The following is a 12681-nucleotide window of genomic DNA, read 5'->3' on the forward strand; positions in this document are numbered from 1 at the left end:
CCTGTCCTCTGGCCTCACCAGGAAGGCTCTGGGCTTTTTACATTTACCCCATGTAGGTGGCCCTTGTCCCACCAGGCTCCCTTCACATCCTCCCCAGAAAGAACCCCCAGATGTGTGTCTGTGTGGGACTTGGGGTCAGAGACAGGGTTCCCCCTACATCCACCAAAGGCCAGTGCAATAGAAGCCAAAATGGCCCTGGATAATGAGAGCTTAAAATTCCCGCTCCCTGTGATCAGCATTTTTCATGAAAAAGAAATATGCAGCAGGCATTGCCCGTTATTTCACATCTGGGCAGGCTCTTGCTCACTCTCAGCCCTCTGTGCACTCAGAGTTACTGATATCATCGTTAGAAGTGGTTTCCACCTACGGCTCTGATTCATGGTCTGGTTATGCTTGTGATTCATGGCCTGTGAAGAAGTGGTGTGTTACCTAGAAGCACCCCGCCTGGCAGGTTCGCAGTGCCTAGGAACAGGATCACTGATGTGATACAGTCAGATATGCTAATGAGATGAATGCAATGTTACATTAAAAAAATCCACACTCATTTGCAAATGAATGTTAATAAGGAGAAAAAGCTCAGCTGAGGCTGGACCAGAATGACTAGTTCTTCCTCAGTTAAGTAACGTAATTTGTTCAATTTGTTTTATGTCAGTAAGTGAAGAACCTTTTACTCACTTTGATTCATGGAAGGAGGTTAGAAAGTGGTACAGTAGAAAGGAAATTAACATTTAACCTGCCTGCCTGGATTTCCTAACGGATGTCTCAATCTAACTGTGGCTATGGCGTAAATTCTCCTGATAAACCAGAACGAAGCAGCAAGTATTTAAGTCCCAAAGAAAATCTGGATGACAGCGATTATACTCCAAAGTGAGACCAGTGTATGTTGAATGAGGAATTGGAAGACCTGACTGCTAGTCTCATCCATGACTTGTCATATGACTTTGAGTCACAAACTCTCGGGCCTCAGTCCTTTCATCTATAAATGGTGTAAATGATTCTAACTGCAAAGGAATAGGTGTGCATTTATAAACTTTAAGACGCCAGTTAAACACACAGTGTATCAATGGATCTAGTAATTTCTGGAGCACCTGCTACCTCCCAGGTACCATGCTAATTGCTGGAGATACACTGGTGAAGAGAATTATTAGACCCCTGACCTAAAGGAAGTTCTAATCTGATAAGGCATCCTTTAAACATTTTTTTAACTGTGAAAAATTTCAAACTTTACCAAAAGCGGGCAGAATATTATAATGAACTTTCATTTACGAATCATTCAGAGTCAGGCATAAACAAGATTTTGCCATGTTTGTTTTATCCTCCATGCCCTTTGCTTATTTCAAAGCAAATCATAGACATTGCATGAGTTTTCTATCCCCATACAACAAACTGCCACGAATGTAGCTGTCTGAACCACACTTATTTGTTATGTCACATTTTCCGTGGTCCGAGAGCCACCGCTCTCCAAAAGGCAGTTGGCAATTTGCAATACTCTCCAAATGCATCTATAGAGACAATATGATATTTATCAAAATCCAAGCGGATCCTTTTTTTTATTGGCAGAAATTGATGAGCTGATTCTTTTTTAAGTCAGTTGGTCATATCACATGACGAGCTGAGTTTCCATTTCATATGGAATTGCAGGTGACCCAGAATAGCCAAAACAATCTTGAAAAAGAAGACAAAAATTGGAGGACTCACACTTCCCAACTTCAAAACTTACTACAAAGCAGCAGTAACCGAGAGGGGTATTGATATATGACTAGATATGTAGATCAATGGCCTGGAACCGAGAGTCCAGAAGCAAACTCATACGTTAATAATTAATTGAATTTTGTCAAGAGTGCTAAGATGGGGAAAGAATAACCTTTTCAACATGCAATACTGGGACAACTGGATATCCATGTGTAAGAAAATGTAATTGGACATTTATCTCGTATCATGTACAGAATTAACTTAAAACCATTAAAATGCCTAAATAGAAAAGCTAAGAGCTAAAGCTATAAAACTCTTAGAAGAAAATAGATATAAATCTTTGTGACTTTGGATTAAGCAATCGTGTTTTTTTTTAAGATATGAAAACAAAGGCACAAGCAACCAAAGAAGAAAAAAGTTTTGTGCTTCAAAAGACTATTAAAAAATTAGGAATACAACCCATAGAATGGGATTTAAAAAACTGCATATCATATGTCCGATAAGGATCTAGTATCCAGAATATATAAAGAACCCCTATAACTCAATAAGAAGAAAACAGCCTGATTAAAAAATGGACAAAGGGCTTGAATAGACATTTTTCCAAAGAAGATATACCGATGGCCAAAAAGCACATGAAAAGATGCTGATTAGGGCAATGCAAACCCATGTCACAGTGCGGTGTCACTCATCCCATTAGAATGGCTGCTGTAGAACCCCCGCCCCCAAGGAACAAGTGTCGATAAGGACTTGGAGACGTTGAAACACTTGTGCACTGTTGGTTGAAAGATAAAATAGTGTAGCTGCATTGGAGAATAGTTAGTTTCTCAAATGACAAACATAAAATTACCATATGATCCAGCAATTCCTTTTTAGAGATGTACCCAAGAGAACTAAAAGCATTCGTACACCTAACAGCATGTTCATGAGTGGCCACAATGGCCAAAAAGTAGAAACAACCCAATGTTCACTAACTGTGACTGGATAAACAAGGTGGTCTATCCATCCAATGCAATATTATTTGGCACTAAAAAGAGTGGAAGTGCTGCTGCATGGTTTAGTGTGGATGAACCTTGAAAACATTCTGCTACATGACGTAAGTTCAACATATTGTTATGAAAACGACATATCATTATGGTTCCATTTATATGAACTATCCAGAGTAGGTAAGTCCATGCACAGGGGCTGGCTGGGTGGTTGAGGGGAAGGAGGAGGAGCAGGAATGACTACTGACGGCTAGAAGGTTTCTTTCTGGGGTGATGAAAATCTTTTGGAATTAGTGGTGACTTTGTGAATGTACTAAAAACCATTGAACTGCATATTTTAAAGTGGTGATATCAGTTCATATCTCAATAAAAACATTCTTAAAATATGTACTAACAGAATTCAGGAGGAGATCATTTCAATGGTAGGTAGTGAGTGGTTTTGTGAGTTGGGGCTAAAAGGATGCATAAGTTTTGTTTCCTGCCAGCCAGCCCTGCCTGGAGTTCTGAAGGCCAGGACTTGTGAGTGCTGTTCGTTTCTGTTACTGTGAAGAGGTGAGAGAAAGGAAGGCCAGAGCCAGGGCGGTTGCTGGGAGGACCAAGTTTCATAGCTTAGATTTTCCCGCTTCCTGTTTGCTTTGCTCAGTGTACCTGAGCCACCCACCATCCCCTCAGTATCTCAGGCTGCCATTTCTCAGCTCTGGAGAATGCATACAGGACTAAGGGGAAGCCACTGTCAGAGAGAACATAGCAAATCAGCTCTGGTTCATCTAGGTAAATTCGACAGCATAAACGTCGGTTCCACAACAAGGAAATCCCTCCAACTGATGCTAACGCACTAGCTATTTACTGGGCAGACATTTAATGAGTGCCTCCCCTGTCCCTGTGAGGAAGGACAGCATGGTTGAGAGCTGTGATCTAGGTGAGAACAGACATGGAATCAGGTAAAGATGTCACAGCAGGGCAGGTGTGGCCAAATAGAGGAGCAGGCTGCAGCTACCCTCTGTTTGCTCACCCCTAGATCCCTTCAGCCTGCCTGCTTTCCTGTCTGATTCACTGGGTTGAGAACAGTGCCAACCTGTCTTGACCCTAATGAACTTCAGTGCTTCCCTGTGCGTTGTTGGTCTCAGTTGATTCCTCCCCATGGGCTCCCTAAGCATCAAGCCCTGCAGTGTCCCTCATGATGGGACCACAGTGCCACCCTTCTTTCCTGTGGACCTTCCCTCTTCTGTTCCTTTCCGCTAGTCCTGAGATCATCCTGCCTGGTAACTGGATTGATGTAGAACCTTCACCACCCATCACGGCCACCCAAAGCCCTCCAGGATTGGCAAAGTTCATAGCCGCTCCCTCTTCCTTGAGTTGGCCCAGCCATCTGCCTACTTTCTTCTCCTTGCAGTGCCCTGCTGTATTTTTGTCATAGTCCAGCTTGAAATTTGACTCTTAGTGTCTGGGAAGGACTTTAGAAGCCCCCTACTTTGACTTCCTCATTTTGGAAGGAGGAGATGGTGGCCCAGGAAAAAGAAAGCAACTTGCTTAGGGCCAAATAGCAAGTTATCCGCATGACCATAAGGGCCCTCCTTTCTTCCACTCCCTGCCAGGCATTTTCTCTGGTCATCAGGCTGCTGCTTGGAGGTGCTGCAGTAGTTGAGAGAGATTGGGATGGGCTACAAAACTTGCACTTTAAGCCACAAAAAATGTGGCTTAACACAGGAAAGACGGGTTTTTCTCTCATGTTCCAATCTGATGTGGATCAATTTCCTATCCTTGGTGATACACCTTCAAGTGGTAACTTAGGATCCAGTCTATTCCAGCTTGTGATGCCCCATCCTAAAGTCTGGGTATCACCAATGGGGAATACAGAATACAGAATAGAATACAGATGGGGATTTCTAGCCCCAGCACTACAGACATTTGGGGATAGATGGTTCTTTGTTATGCAGGTGTCTGGCACATTGTAGGATGCAGAATTCAAGGCCTCTCTACTCATCAGATGCCAGTAGCAGCCCCTTCTTCCCTGACCGTTGTGTCAACCAAAAATATCTCCAGTCATAGCCAAGTGTCTGATGAAGGACAAAATCAGTCACTCCCTATTGATAAACACCCGTGTGGATGATCACCCAGAACCAGGCGTGGGTTTGCATATACCACTTCCTGTCAGATTTCATTGGCTAGAATGCAGTCACGTGATCCTCACCTAACTGCAAAGGAAGCTGAGAAATACAGTCTTTTTGTTTGCCAAGGAATTGAAAAAGGAAATGAAATTTAGCAAACTTTAGCACATTTCCACCATGGAGGTAAACAATCCCAATTTCTTCCTGAAATTCTCCTTTGGATATAAGGACTGAGCTGATTCAAGATGATGAGGAGTCACAGAATGTGGAGAGAGGAGAAAGGCGATGAAAGGCAACAGATAATGGGCTCAGGTCAGCTGACTTTTGAGCCCAGCAGTCATTATTGGAAGTGTGATCTGTGATTGCTCCTATTCCTTCACTTGCTACCAATCCCATCATTGTCTACATAATTGGCAAGCATGCGTCTACACTGAGCTGGGCCCAGAGAAATCCAAAATAGACCTTGTCCTTAGAGAGTCGCTGGTCTGGAGGAAGATGCAGACCCACACTTAGGGGAAACTGCAGAGAGATGAGAGAAAAACTAGAGCTATGGGGGCTGTGTTACGGACTGAATGCATCCCCACCCAAATTCATTCACTGAAGCCCTGACCTCCAGTGTGGCTGTATTTGGAGATGGAGCCTCTGATGAGGTAATTAAGGTTAACTGAAGTCATAAGGCTGGGGCTGTGACCCCATAGATTCACTTCCTTATAAGAAGAGACAGGTCGAGTGCAGTGGCTCACACCTGTAATCCCAGCACTTTAGGAGGCAGAGGTGGGTGCATCACGAGATCAGGGGTTCGAGACCAGCCTGGCCAACATAGTGAAAACTCATCTCTGCTAAAAATACAAAAAAAGTTAGCCAGGCATGGTGGTGCATGCCTGTAGTCCCAGCTACTTGGGAGGGTGAGGCAGGAGAATCGCTTGAACCTGGGAGGCGGAGGTTATGGTGAGCTGAGATGGTGCCACTGCATTGCAGCCTGGGCAACAGAGCAAGACTCTATCTCAAAGAAAAAAAAAAAAAAGAAGGGAGACAGCAGGGAGTGCGTGCGCGCTCTCTCTCTCTGTCTCTCTCTGTCTCTCTCTCTCTCTCTCTCTCTCTCTCTCTCTCTCTCTCTCTCTCTTTCTCTCTCTCTCTCATTCTCTCTCAGTGCATGTAGAGAAAAGGCCATGTGAGATATAGCAGGACCTGCAACTCAGGGAAAGAGGCCTTACCAGACTCCAACTCTGTTGATGTCTTGACTTTGGACTTCAGCATCCAGAAGAGTGAGAAAATGAGTTTCTGTTGGTTAAGCCACTCGATCTATGGTATTGTGTTACAGTAACTCGGGCAGACTAACAATACTGTATTAATGTCTTAGGGCTGCCATAACGAAGTACCACACACTGGGGGCTTAAAACAAAGACATTTATTGTCTCACAGTTGAGGGTAGGAGTCTGAAATCAAGGTGTCAGCACAGCCAAGCTCTCCCTCCTAACGGAGAAGCATGCTGCGTGATACGAGGAGAGAGCTGATGGTCGCTGGCCATCCTTGGAGTCCCTCCATCACATAACTCCAGTCCCTGCCTCTGTGGTCACATGGCCATCTTCCCTCCATGTGTTTGTCTTCACATGGTGTTCTTTCTCTGCGCAGGTCTCTTTATGTCTCATCTCCTCTGATAGGGACACCAGTCACAGTGTCTTAAAAGCTTACCATGTGCCAGTATCTTTTTAACTGACTTATGAATGACAGCATAATAACTTATGACCCTGGCTCAGATGAACACTCCTCAGTGTTGTTATTTGTACTGTTAGAATATTAATGAGCCTGCAACTAGTCATGAAGAAGGTGATGACTTTGACAATTACCATCACCCAAGATTATAGCCGCCATTTACAGCAGAGGCCCTGTTTCTAAATAAGGCCATGTTCACAGGTACCAGAGGGTAGGCCTTTAACAGTTCAACCCACCGCAGGGGCAGGAACTAACTGTGCTTGGGGGTCAAGGGAGTGTCAAATAGAGGCGACCCTGGAGGAGGTCCTTAAAGGATGAGGAGGTGTTCCAGGGAGCTCAGACAAGCAGGCAGCAAGTACAGCTGCAAGAGCTGGACCAATAAGGGATTTGCTTAGCACTTGGGCTCCCCAGAGCGGCACCCATAGGGACTGCTGGGGACAGGGTCTGGAGGCATTGTCAGCCCTGGGCCCCTGCTCTCTCTTGAACCAAAGCAGTTCTGCTCCTACCTGTTTCACACATGGGGCCTGTAGGAAAGACTTTGTTCAAATTAAGAATTCTGTGATGGGAAACTCCTGATTCAAATAAACAATCCTCAGTGTTGTCACTTGTACTATTAGAACATTAATGAGCTGACAACTAATAATAAAGAAGATGATGACCTTGGCAATTACCATCACCCGAGATTATAGCCACCATTTATGGGCACCAAATAGACATCAGGCCCTGTTCTAGGCATGCAGTATTCATTTACTTTTCACAAAAACCGAGTGCAGTGAGAGCTCTCGTTTTATAGATGAGGAGCTGAGGCCTGCAGAGGCATCTCGGTCAAGTTCACGCAGTTGGGAGTGTTTATCTAGGAATTAAACTAAGGTCTTTTTAGTTCCGAAGCTGGTGCTCTCCTTTGCACTAGAACAGTGCTTTACAGCATGCAAAACCCTGTGGTTAGCTGCTTCCCTGTTGGCAGCTGCAGCCGCTCTGGGAAGAGGACTCTGCGGGTATCCCCATTCCACAGTTGAAGAGAATGAGGCTCTGCCCTAGTCCAGATGGGATGGATAGTCTGGGTTATGGTGTGTCTGCCCCTGTTCCCTTGGTGGTCACCAACTGCAGAGGAGTCCCCCAGAGCATGAAGATTTGGCCGGTGCTCTGCCACTCCTCCCCAGCCGTCCTTCTCAGTGTACATGAGATGCTCAAATTATGATGTTTTATTCTAATGACAAAGAGTATAACAAGCACAGGAAATGGCCTGGCATTAATCTCCACTCCATCTTGTGGCAGTGACTGCAATGAAAATGAGAAATAGTTTAAGCTTAACCCATTCTCATTACAGTCATAATTACATTTTGTGGTCATTCTCAGTTTCTAGCAGACCCCAACTGCTCCCCATGTCAATATGAAAGATACAGACAGCCCTTAATTTTTCTCCAGCATTCATTTGCCCAGCCATCTGCTGAGGATGGATCCTTGAGAAGCTGAAAGTTAGGCTTAAGGAACTTATCTGTTTTATGTTTTAAATGGTTTGGCACGAACCTGCTAAACATCTGGATAAGTGTAATTTGCATCCATATTCCTCAAAACACATTGAATTGAGCAACCGATCTGTCTTTCCAATAATATGTTTAATAGAATACTCAAATTTCGGCCCAGATTACACAGCTAGCAGCACTGAGAGCTAACTGAGAAGCATGCCACATGGTAAGAGGACTGGGGACCAGACCTTGCTAAGGACAATCCCCTTATTTCACGTGCCATCACTGGAATGATGTTCCTACTCATTAGGGTATTAATGTGTCTTCATCTAATGATGAAGAAGACAGTGACTTGGGAATTACTGTCACCCACACTGATAGCCACCATTTACAGGGCACTAATATATGCCAGACCCTGTTCTAGGCAGGTTCTAGGCAAGTGGACATGTGCCTGTGCACAGTATGCAAATGGTGTTCTCCACAATAACTGCACAGGTTATGGCTCTGCAGTATTCTTCTGTGGCTATTGTCTAACAAATCCATTTACCAATAGGCATCTTTACTCATGGTTCATTCATTCTTTCTGCAAATATTAATTGAACACCTACAATGTGCTAGGGGCTGGCCAGGAACTGTGGACAAATGAAGCTGAGCTCCTGCTTTCAGGGGTTCACTTTCTGGTGGTCAACCAGAGAACTCAGTGAAGCATAGAAGACTGGCGGGGTGGAGGGAAAAGCTGCAAACCAGCACTGGGGTGGGTGGTGAGGGGGGAAGGCCCTGCAGTATCCCAGCTTGGTCTTGGCTGGTGGTGAGCAGCTAGCATCTCTGGGTTCCAGAGTCTCCTTCCTTAAGTACATCCATCTGGGGCTGCTGAGAACGGAAGTAGACAGTCAATAGTGTGCTTGGTTGAGATCTTGGTGTCACCTAAGTGCCAACTTAGTGTAGGGGACATAAAGCCTTCCTGGAGGAGCCTTGACAGGTAAGGTCAGGGCTTCACTAGGGGTGGTGCAGGATATGTGTCTTTAGTTGAGGGCTAAGATCTGGGGCTGGGAGAGAACACTTAAGTGTGACAGTGCCCAGAGGGGAGGGGCATGCAGCAGAGGCCCAATGCCAGAGCATCCTATGTGCTGCACTAAGGAAACTGGACCTTGTCCCTGAGCGGTGGGAGCCTTTCTGCAGGGGAGGCAGTGGAGAGTGAGATGATCAGATTTGCATTTTGGAGTCATGATTCCGGCTACAGAGTGAAGAATGGATCCCCCAAACTCAGAGCAAGACCAGGGGTGGAGAGGAGCGGGCAATCATTTTCAGAGCACCTCAGCAGCATTGTTTTGTAACAAGTTTTATTTTGTTGTGGATGATATTTTACACAGTTTTGTCTAAGTGAGCTTTTGGAGAATTTGAATTCTTAGACTAGACTATTTCAGAATGTCCTCTATATATTAGATAGAGTCTCTGGTCCAGCCCAGGGGACAGAAAGCTGGTTAGATTTTTGCATATTTTAGCCACTCTGGGCAAGGAGTAGAGAATGGTGCCTTAGAGTCTGGGCATTGAGGGCTATGGCCTGGCTTGCGTTCAGAGTCCTGGGGTGTGGAGGTCCTTCCTTTCCCCGAGAGGTCCCTCTGTAGCACCTCACATTGTCAGTGACCTGAAGCTCTAGATATACAATGTGGTACTAGGGGAGGGGCCAGGCCATGGACCTTTCTAACTGGCTGTGTGATCTGGGCACTTGCTTGATTTCTCTAGGACCCCTTCTTATCTCAAGGTGAGGCAACAGAAAAACGAGGAGCCACAAAGTGTTTACCGGAGGGGTGGATTTCATAGTCACATCTCCTGTCATCAGTTTTGACTCATGAACTGATTTTCTCCAATGGCAACACATATATCCAAATAAACCTGCCTCAGTGCTACACGAAGTGTCACGTTCATAAGCCCCAACAATAAGTGGGCTTATAATTTCTTCACTGGAAAGAATGGCCCAATGCCCCTGACATTCCAGAAATAGCTTTTTAATTTTTGATTTGTGTTTTTTTATTGAGATGGAGTCTTGCTCTGTCACCCAGGCTGGAGGGCAATGGCACAAACTTTACCTCCTAGGTTTGGGTGATTCTCCTGCCTCAGCCCCCAAGTAGCTGGGATTACAGGCATGCACCACCACACCCAGCTAATTTTTGTATTTTTAGTAGAGATGGAATTCCATCATGTTGGCCAGACCGGTTTTGAACTCTTTACCTCAGGTGATCTGCGCATGTTGGCCTTCCAAAGTGCTGGGTTTGCAGGTGTGAGCCACTGTGCCCAGCCTTTGACTGGTGTTTTGAAATGAATTGTTAGGCTTTATAAAACTGTTTAAAAATAAATCCAAGGATACATATAGGGCACTTGGCAAAGGAAATAGGGAAAGTAGATGTACAATGAAGGGGAAAACATCATGGCAAAGCTAGAAAAATGAATTAGACATCTGCCATTAGAACTGGCCTGAAAACGAGACCAGCACCAATTGATAGGATGTGTCTTTGCATGAACACACAGTGGCATGAGGAGCCCCGCCCCTTTCTGGTCCAGCTGTCCGTTGTCCCAGTCCTGAGTCATCCTCAGCTGCCTCCAAGCTGTAGTCTCAGGCTGGCAGCTCATAATAGGCAGTGGAATTAGAACTGACCTTTGCAATTGTGGCTTTTAAAAAATTATTAAATTAAAAAATGGTTAAACTTCAAATGAGCTGAAATCTTTTGTACAAAGAACCCATCTATCATTGCTTTTGTTCATAAAATATATTTAACCTCAACCACGTAATTACAGCCAGTGAATCTACCAGGCCAGTTGGGTTTATTATGTGCATAGAGAGCTCAGCCATTTTCATGTGAAAAGGACAGTGCCGGTTCCCTTGCAGGCATTTTCTTGAGTCACTTGGCAAAAGCTACAGTGAGGAAGTTGAATATTGTCTGGAATAGCTTCCACTTTACTTCCTCACCCTTCCCCCACCAACAGTCTAGGTTGAGCAGAAAATGCTTCACAATTAGAGAGAAATGTCCAACAAAGGACTTAGCCAGGCTGACAGCACATCCTGGGGGAGAATGTGTGTGAGGGGCAGGGATTGAGAGCCCACATCAGCATCCTGCAACCCACAAGCTAAGGCCCAGCCTCATAGCCAGCTGCAGTTTCCAGGCAGGGCAGGACAGGGTCTGTGGATGTCCAGTGCTTTATAAAACACTGATGGTAAACAGGATTCTGGGAATCTAGGCTTCCCCAATGAAGCTGGAAGCGCATGGTCTTGACAGTCTAATAGACTTGAGTGAAGGTTTACATCTCTTCTGCTTATTTGATGTGTGAATTTGGCAAGTCGTTAAACTGTGCTGAGCCTCAGTTTTCTTATGTATAAAATGGGGGTTAAGGCAGGTGGGGTGGCTCATGCCTGTAATCCCAGCACTTTGAGAGGCTGAGGCAGGTGGATCACTTGAAGTCAGGAGTACGAGACCAGCCTGGCCAATGTGGTGAAACCCTGTCTCCACTAAAAATACAAATATCAGCCAAGCGTGGTGACACACACCTGTAGTCCCAACTACCTGAGAGGTTGAGGCATGGAAATTGCTTGATCCCAGGAGGTGGAGGTTGCACTGAGCCAAGATGATATCACTGCACTCCAATCTGGGTAACAGAGTGAGGCCCCATCTCAAAACAATAGTAATAATAGTAATAATGATAGGGGTTAAAAATAAATAAATCTAAACCTTGTGGGGTAGTTGTTGTTGAAATGAGATAATATATGTCAAATCCTTAGCACAGTGCCTGGCACAAAGAAATCAGCTACTATTCTTTTTCTTTTCTTTTTCCTCCTTTTACTTTTTCCTCTTGGAAAACAGACCATGAAAATAGCCAAATAAGTTGTGTGTGCATGGTGGGGGTTGGGGGAGGACCTGATCTATTAAGTGTTAGGATGGAGTATAAAGCTATAGTCATTGTGAAAGTGTGGTACTGGCCAAACAATAGTTAAAAGTATAATGGAACCAAACAGGGCCCAGAAACAGACAATACATTAATCACACTGCAGTCCAGTGGGGAAAAGCATGGACTACTTAGTCAGTATTGCTGGGAATATTGGTAGGGAAAATGGGATCCCTACCTCACACCATACCAAAAGCTGATCCCAGATAGATTAAATGTGAAAGGCAAAACTCAAACATTTTAAGAAGAAAATAAAGGACTGTACTTCATGACCTCAGAGTAGAATAGGATTTCTTAAGCAAAACACACAAGGTTGATAAGTTAGAGTAATTAAAATTCAGAATTTCTCTCAATAAAAACGTGGGCAAGATACTTGCAACATATAACAAAATAATTAGTATTCAGAATATAGACAAATGGGAAATAATAATAAAAACAGCAACAACAACAACAACCCAGTAGAAACAGGGGCAAAAAATGATAGACATCTTATAGGAAGAGCAAACTGGAATGCCCAGTTAACATGCTAAAAGATGCTTGACCTCCTTTGTAATCAGGAAGATGCAAATTAAAACCACAGTGGGCTGGGCGAGGCAGCTCACAACTGTAATCCCAACACTTTGAGAAGCTAAGGTGGGTGGATCACTACAGATCAGGAGTTCAAGACCAGCCTGGCCAACATTGTGTAACCCTGTCTACTAAAAACACAAAAATTAGCCGGATATGGTGGCATGCACCTGTAATTCCAGCTACTTGGGAGACCGAGGCAGGGGAACTGCCTGA

This window comes from Callithrix jacchus, chromosome 12 (assembly GCF_049354715.1).
Source record: "Callithrix jacchus isolate 240 chromosome 12, calJac240_pri, whole genome shotgun sequence".
NCBI classification, from domain to species: Eukaryota; Metazoa; Chordata; class Mammalia; order Primates; family Cebidae; genus Callithrix; species Callithrix jacchus.